The following is an 8,750-nucleotide window of genomic DNA, read 5'->3' as shown; positions in this document are numbered from 1 at the left end:
GAAGGAAGGAGGGAGAAAAGAAGGGACAGTTTTTAAAAGGCTGGATTTCAAGCTGGCAAGAAGGATCATCCCTATAATCCCAGAACCTGGGAGATAGGGGTGAAGGGAGAAGGATCTTTAGGAGTTAGAGGCCAACCTGGGCTACAAAATGAGTTATAGGCCAGCCTAGGCTACAGAATGAGACTCTGTCAAAAAACATGAAAACAAAACAAATCGGGGCTGGAGAAATGGCTCGGTGGTTAATAGCACTTGCGTTAGTCCGGCCGAGGACCCAGGTTCAGTGTCTAATGCCCGCATGGTGGCTCACAACTATCTGTAATTCCAGTTCCGGGAGACCTGACACCTCTTTTTCGCCTCTGAGGGCATGAGGCAAGCACATGGGATATGTGCAGGCAGAACATTTGTATACAAAAAACAAAAATAAATAAAATCTTTAAAAAAAAAAGTTAACTTCTCAGAAAAATCTCAGACCTTTGGGCCCCGCTGTGGATAGACAGGGTGGTGAATGGGTGGAGTGGCCCAGGCAGGGTTTGCAGAGCAGGAACAGGCCTGCAGCTGATCCTCCTATCTTTAGGCCCGGGCCCCCCAGGGCTGGCCTGGATGGCCCTGTGCCAGGTTCCCTGCAGCCCCAGCCTGCTGCAGCTGGGGCCAGGGGCTGGGAGCAGAGGGGAGGGGGCCCTGGTGGCGGCATTAGGGTTCAGACTGCAGGCCCTCAACTGGATCCCCTTTCTCTTCTTCCCCGGGGGGACTCCAGCTGTCCCTGCCACTCTTTGGAAGGGGATCCTTTAGGAACTTGGACGTCAGGTCAGTTATCAGGTTCTATCCACCTCTTGAGCTGCAGTTCCCACTCTCTCTGTATCTTTGGGCCCACCCATTGCCCCTAGCCTTTCTCTCCATCCCCATCCAGTCCATATACCTCCAACTTCAGCTCTGTGGGGTGGGTGGGTCTGCCACACTTACTCTCATGTGGTCTTGGACAAATTCCTGGTTTTCCATAGTCTTATCTGTAAATTGGGTCCAGTCATGCTTCTCATGCAGGCAGACACGGTGATTGCACAGGACATTTGTGACCATGTTTTATGAGCTTTTATGTACTGGACAAATGGCATCTGATATCATTAAGTAGTTTCCAGGGGTTCGTGACAGGCAGTTTTACTAGCTCCTAGTTCCCTGGGTCCCCTGGAGTTTACAGACCTAACTTGGGACCAAACTCTGGATTGGTCTAGAGTACAGAGTACAGGAAACAGGCCCCTGTGATACCGTTCATCTTGTCAGGTTAAAGAGCAGATCACCCACCAAGTCTGGAGTGTGGCTGTCCCTATGTCTTCATGGAATCACTTTGCTGATAGAAGACTGCCTGGATCCGGGTGGGAGGCTGACTCCTTGTTGGGGCCTCCTGGGATAGCCTCAGTGCCAGTACACCAAACAGATTCACCACTACCTCCTCCCCTGTTCTTGGCCAGCCAGGTACCTGGACAGGAGAGGTACTGCAGTCTGGCCTGACTGGGAGTCTCCCTCCAGCTCCCAACCTCACCCGAGTCATTGCTGGGTTTACCCAGCTGCGGGGCTTCTGGCAGCCTCTCTGGAGAGGCATGTGACAGGCCCCAGCCTGACAAGCATGTGGCACTCTCTGGGCACGTGCCCAGCCCATGTGTTGCCCTATGGAGGAGGAGCCAGGTGTCCAGAGCTGCTGAGGTGGCATCGATGTGAACCTACAGTGATTTTGGCCTTGTGCACTGGCTTCTAGCCAGTCACACCACCCTCACGCCCATCCTTACCACACACAGAGACACAGATAGACGGGTGAATAGATAGACGCAAACACATACACACACACACACACACACACACACACACACACACACACACCAGAAGGGATGCTATGAGCATTTCCCTGGCTCACAGAGCTTGGTATCTGCTTCTCTGAGTCTCAAGGAGGCAGCATTTTGATGGGACATCTAGGCTGTGGCACTTGAGACTGAATCCAATCTTACTGAGCTAGACAGTGTCTGTTTCCATTCTGAATAGTCACGGAGCTCCCGGAGGAGGAGATGTTGGCTCATGCTGGCAAGAAGGTGAGGCACCAGAAAGGGTCCTGGAGGCCTTAGCCAACTTCTTCTACTGGTCACGTGTAGAGACCTTTGAAGCTGTGGGATTTCTGAGGCTGCCACAGTTGGAGGACACTGGGTGGAGTTTAAGGTTGCCTAGCCTTACTACTTCAGGCTCCAGACCATGGAGACCCCACTCCCCTCGTTCTTCATGCAAGACTTCCTGTTGCTTCTGGGAAAGTCCTATCTTTCTCTTTTCTTCTCAGCACAGTTTCTAGGCAACTTGCTTGGGGGAGCCTCCTGTCTCATTCAGCCTGCTCCCCTCTGACCACCATGATCTGTCTCCTGCTACTCCCTTGACAAGGTCAATCCAGTGACTTGCCCCAGTCCTTCCCCTTCAGGGTCTTTGCCCTGGAGTTCCCTACTACCTACTTCTAGGAACTTGGGACTTTCTTGGGACTCCTCAATTCTGCAAGATCCGGATCTCCCAAGTCACCGCTCAAGCCTTGTAGATTTTCCGCTTCACCCTTCCTCTCTGGTCCTACAGGGTGGGGTGGGGGTGGGGATCCCTGAAAATGCTATGGCTGGCAGAGGAATGATCCACGTGAGGCAAGGAAGACATCTAGTTCAACAGGGCTTAGCCAGTGTTGACTCAGACTTCTAGAGTTTGACCAGAGCAGTTTATTTTTGATTTATTTTGGAGAAAAGTTTCCTTGTGACAGTTATCACAACACAGCTTAAGACTTGCTGCATCGAAGTTCCTTGGCAAAGCACCTTTGACCTCTTCCAGAAGCATGGGTTTTATTGACTGAGAAACAAGAGGAAAGGTATAGGGAAGAAGAGTCTGGAGTAAGCATAACAGTAGGTTTTTTTTTTTTTTCAAAGTACATGAGAGCTCTTTCTTCAGAATGGGTGATTCAGGTGAGGCCTGGCTCTACAGATGGTAAAAGGTCACCAGGTTACTGACTATATCCAAGCCCAGGGTTCCGGGTGGAAAACAGGTGTAAGTCCCTTGCATTGAAGAGAAAAACACACCAGTTAATGTTCCTGATTTCTCGGTGCTATGCAAGAGCGCTAGGACGGCAGGCCCTCTACACTACAGACTCTTTCCGTAAGGACCTCACCGTCAGATGATTCAAAGGGTTGGGCGGTGGTGACTCTCAGGAGGCAGAGGCAGGAGGATCTCGGTGAGTTCTAGGCCAGCCAGGGGTGCACAGAGAAACCCTGTCTTGAAAAAAACAAAATAAAACAAAACAGATGACTCAAAGGTATTCCTCTAGAAGGCTGGAAGTCTCCTGAGCCCTGACATTTCATCACCTCAGGGCAGAGCTCCCAGTCTTTTCTGAAAGTGTGCAGGCCTTCCAGCTGGCCAGGCCTGTCTCTGTGAGCAGCCGACAGCCACACACAGGGGGAGAGGGAAGGAGGGTCAGGCTCTTGTCCTTTCTCATCCTGACTCCCCACTGCTTTGCTGCTCTGATATCAAGGCTAGCTTATTTCCTCTGTTTCTGTTGAGACAGGGTCTCACTTGTAGCCTAGACTGACTTTGGATCCTCTGTACCAACCTGAGTACTTGGCTTATAGGAATTGCCACCATGCTAGGCCTGGGTTTCACTTTGTCTGGTCTCACCCACCCCCTCCCCGGCCAATACTGCAGATTGAATCCAGGGCCTTCTGCATGCTAAGCAGATACTCTGCCAGTGAGTTACATCCCTAGCCACATTCCTTTCTTTCCTTTAATTTTTTTTTTGTTGTTTGTTTTTGAGACAGGGTCTCACTACATAGCTCTAGCTGTCCTAAAGTTTACTATGTAGACCAGGCTGGTCTCAAACTCACAGAGATCTGCCTGCCTCTGCTTCCCAAGCACTGAGATTAAAGGTGTGTGCCACCATGCCTGGATAAATTTGTATTATATTATTTTATCTATGCACCTACATGAATACATGAGCCATGATGTATGGGGTGGAGATCAGAACACAAATGACAGGAATCAGTTCTTTCCTTCTGCTAGGTAGGTCCCAGGGACCAAGTTCACATCATCGACCTTGGTGGCAGGCACATTACCCACAGAATCATCTCACCAGCCCTATATTCTCTCTTCCTAATGCTGCCAGAATTGTTTTTCTACTGTCTATTCCACTTTGGTCTCTGCAGAAATCAACCAGTCTCCTTCCTCCTTCCAGAATGTTTTCTTGCTCAGATGACCTCACTAGCTCCCCATTCTGTCCAAATTCCTCAGCTTGCCACCAAATCACCCCTAGACTTGGCTCTGTCCTCCCTTGTCCCCATGAGTATTATGGGAGTTCAAGTCAGCCTCCCACTCCTCCTCACCTTTGCTGTGGTTGTTTCTGGTCTTCATATTCTCTCTCAGCTCTTCCACCCCACAGTCTACACTCTGTCCAGACTTTGGGGTTCAATTCAAGAACTACCCTGAGGGGCTGGAGAGATGGCTCAATGGTTAAGAGCATTGCGTGCTCTTCCAAAGGACCTGAGTTCGATCCCCAGCAACCACATGGTGGCTCACAACCATCTGTAATGAGGTCTGGTGTCCTCTTCTGGCCTACAGACATATATGCAAACAGAATAGTGTGTCCATAATAAATAAATAAATATTTAAAAAAAAAAAGAACTACCCTGATAGGACCTCTTGGGATTTCTCAGAGCCCTAGTGCCTGTTGGGTGCTCCTGCACCACAATACCCACATTTATTTCCTCAGTAATTTTTTTTTAGTTGTTTATTTACTTTTTATTTCTCTCCCCCTTTCTCCCTCTTTCCCCCCTTCTCCCTCCCACATGCATGCACATGTGTGTGTGTATGTGTGTGTGTGTGTGTGTGTGTGTGTGTGTGTGTGTACAGGTATCCCAGAAGGTCAGCAGAGGACATTGGATTCCCTGGAGCTAAAGATTATGGATAGTTGCAAGCGCCAGATGTGAATGGAGCTTAGGAAGTGAACTTGGGCCCCCTGCAATAGTAGCAAGCGCTCTTAGTTCTTGAACCATCTCTCCAGTCCTTCCTGGTAATTTCTTTTAGATATCCACACTGGGGCTCCCTGGTGAGGAAAGGGGGGGCAAGTGTTGAGCCAGGAGGAGGCTGCATTTGTCGTTTTGGGAGACCCTCTTAGCGGTCTTAACAACCCCCAACCCCCACCACGTTTGTCGGTCCCTTGCTTCAGGCTGAGAAGACCTTCTTGACCTAGAAATGAAACACTCAACCTTCACCTTAGCCCATTTACGATTCCCTTCAAGGGTCATAGGCATGGGCCAATCAGAACCAAAGACCCCTGGGGAACTTGGTTGGGATTATTAGGACCAAAGTACTCTCTACCCCTAAGACTTTGAACCTGAGGCCTTTTGGCTGTCTTGTCAGCATAAAGGAGAAGGCTACCCAAGGAAGGGGAGCAGGAGGTGGAGAGGGAGAAGCTGGTCCTGGCCTTTTCACTTCTAATGATGGACTGGAAATCACCTCATGGAGTTGGTTGGATTTGCCTCCTGTTGCAACACAGACTCCTGGCTATTGTGTCCAGCATTGAGGAGAAGAAAGCTCCTTAAGGCTGGCTTCTGGGCTCTGTCTGGGGACCCCAAGAGGTCATGGCATGGCCCTCTGCTCCAGCACTGATGAATGGCACCTGAGTTGCCCTATGCCCCTGGCCTGCACATCCTGTGAACAGTGCTGGCATCTAAGGTCTGGGGGAGTAGAATGAGAACCATCTGGACTGCTGATGGAAGCCTTAGCCTTAGCAGGGCTAGATCTCTGGGAGTGAACACTGAGCCCCAGGCCAAGGGTTTGTGAGGTGGGGCTTCAGGCTCCTGCTAGATGCCTCCGAGGGACCCTTATATTCTGAGTCACTAAGTTATGGGGTAAGCAAGGGCATGACTAGATTTTTTTTTTCCTGAGGGAGTAATCCCAGTTTGGGGAGGAGACCCAAACTCACCTCTTGAACCCTTTGGGAAAGTTGCTGGAAACATTCAAACAAGTGAGGAGGGAGTGGCAGGTGGGCAGGGATTGCTGGGAAGGACTACCCCCCAGGTCTGGGAAATTCCCGGATGTGGTCTGAAGGGGGCACCACTGAGCGCCCTGGGAAGGATGAGGAATGAGAGAACTAGAATGTTCCAGCATGTTCTGTGATGGTACCTTAGGGAAATATCCCTAGCTCATCTCCTGGATGGCAGTAGGGTTGGAAGAGGTCAAAGCTGGGTGGAGCATGATGGGAAATGGGGATTACTTCCTGGGCCTGTGAGTTCTCACCCTGCACCTGGAGCTGATGATAAGGGCCTGCCTGAATTGGGGACAGCGTACGGGAGTTCTCCAGGGCATATGCTGGGAAGGTCTGGCCACTTTGAAGGAGCTGGGCTGAGAGCTGGACCCTAGGCACAGGCCAAGCAGGATAGCAGACAAGGTGTCTGATATGGCTGAGAAGGGTCAGAGGGAGGACAAGAAGGCTGCAGCAGGGACCTAAAAGGCACCGGAGGTTGAAGAAGTAGTTCTCCTTGTCTCTGCCCTCTGTCTCCCGAGGCCCAGGGGCCCAAGCTTCTGCCCACCAGCTGCCACAGGCTGACGTGGGTCTGCTTCCCATTATCAGAGGAGTTGCTTCTTTCAGCCATATGGTCAGCAGGCCCTCGGCTGGAGCACCACAGAAAATGTCTTCTGTGACCCCAGCCCTAGTCCAGCCCCTTCTTCCCCTGGAGCTCCAGCATAGGCGCAGGGTCTCCCATGGCTCTCTCTGCTGGATGCAGAGGACTTAGGTTTCAGGTATTGTCTCTCTTTGCCCATTGACTGACAGAGGGAGAGAGGGAGGCCTGAGGGAAGGGGCTGAGACAACTGGGCCTTCAAAGATGAAGGCATGAGGCAGACTGAGACAGACCCTGGGCTCTGGATTTAGAGGAGAAGTGCCCTGTGCCCTGGGAATGTCAGGAGGCGTGTAGGAAGTGAGGACTATAGCCTAGGTCCAAGGACACTGAGGACACAGACAGAAGCTAAGGGGTCCCCCTTTGTCCTCTGAAACCCCTGAGGACTTGGAGTGAGTTCCTTCTTTGGAGATCCAAATCCCTACAGCTGAGCCCTGTGCTGCCATGGCCCCATGCAGTAGCCACTAGGCATTTGTGCCATTGACGTTTGACATGTGGCTGCTCTAACATTAGATGTGGAGGAAGAATAAAGACACACAGGAGCTGGGTGTGGTGGCGTTCACCTTTAATCCCAGCACTTGACAGGTCGAGTCAGGAAGATCTACTAGCCTCGTCTACATAGCCAGTTTCAGGACAGCCTGGACTATAGAGAGAAACCCTGTCTCAAAAAAAAAAAAAAAAAAAAAAAAAAAAAACCAAAAAGGAAAAGCAACAACAAAAACCACGTAGGATTGAGACAACTTAGTGGGACAAAAAAAAAAAAAAAAAAAAAAAGATATCTAAAATATTTCATGAACAATTTTAAATCTTGATCACTTGTTGAAATAATATTTATATATCTATTGGTAGAACCTGCTGTTTCTTTTATTTGTGAAAGGTGCCCACTAAAAAGCTTCCAAGTCCACATGGGTCCCTTGTGTTCTGTGGGTACTGGACGGAGTGAGCCCATCACTTACTGAGTGTAATCCAACAGTGTTCCAGGCAGGGTGCTAAGCACACGCCAGTGAGCAGGACCAGAGCCTGGCTCTGGTTTCCTGGGATTTATAGTAATCGAATAATCACTCAGACGAGTGCCTGGGTACAAAGAGGTCTTTAGCGGTGTGAAGAAGACGGACTGTGGGGTTTTCTGAAGCTGGAACCAAGAAACCTGATTTGGAACTGGGTGTGGTGACTGATGCACGCCTGTAATCCCAGTCTTGGGGTGTGGAGGCAGGAGGATCAGGAGTTGAAGGCTAGTCTTGGTTATTTATGGAGGTTCAGACCAGTCTGGGTTATAGGAAACCCTGTCAAAAACAAAGCATATTAAAGAAACAAGCAATGCACACCACGAGAGACAGACAGATACATAGACAGACAGACAGAAAAACTAATTTGGACCCAGGTAACCAGTCAGCCTTCCCTAAAGATTCTCTAGACTGAGGTACCTTGGTAAAGAATGTTCTAGATAGGACAGCGCACACAGTGGCCCTGTGGCTAAAGGAAATCACAGTTTTCAGAATTCTGAGGCGTCTGAGAGGCACACAGATATAAGGTCAACTGTTGGATCAAAGCAGTGAGTCTGGGGTGTTGCTCACACAGCCCCACAGGGCTTCAGGAAGCATGGGAAAGCTGACTGTAGAGATTTAACTCTTAGAGTGGAGGCAGGACGGGTGGAAAGGGCAGAGGTCACACCAAGTCTTTCCCCCCAAATGCTGGGAAAGGATGGGGAGTGTTTTAAATCCTCCACAGCTTCCAGAGTCCTAAGAATATAGTCCAGACCCCTTCAACGGACTCCACAGGAGCCCTGGCCGCTGGCTGGCCCTCCTCCTTTCCCTCCCCTCCTCGCTTTCCTCCCCTCCTTTTCTGGGCTAGAGGCTCCAGTGTTTCTCCAAGCTGGCCTCTGTTCTCTCCTCCCAGACAGGCTACCTCATGCATCCACAAGGGCCAGCTTCCACGTCCCTTCCCTGACCTCCCTGGGACTGGCCTGACAAGGTCTCCGCTTATACTTTCTGTACCCCCAGGGCTGCCTGCTGCCGTTTTCTGAATAAAGTGGTCACCGAGGAGGGGACCTGTGCCCCTCTTTATTCCCACAAGACAGAA

Source organism: Microtus oregoni, unplaced genomic scaffold, assembly GCF_018167655.1.
Source record: "Microtus oregoni isolate MIOR12 unplaced genomic scaffold, Mior012 000015F_ref0000493, whole genome shotgun sequence".
NCBI classification, from domain to species: domain Eukaryota; kingdom Metazoa; phylum Chordata; class Mammalia; order Rodentia; family Cricetidae; genus Microtus; species Microtus oregoni.
Note: the sequence above shows the minus strand (reverse complement) of the source record.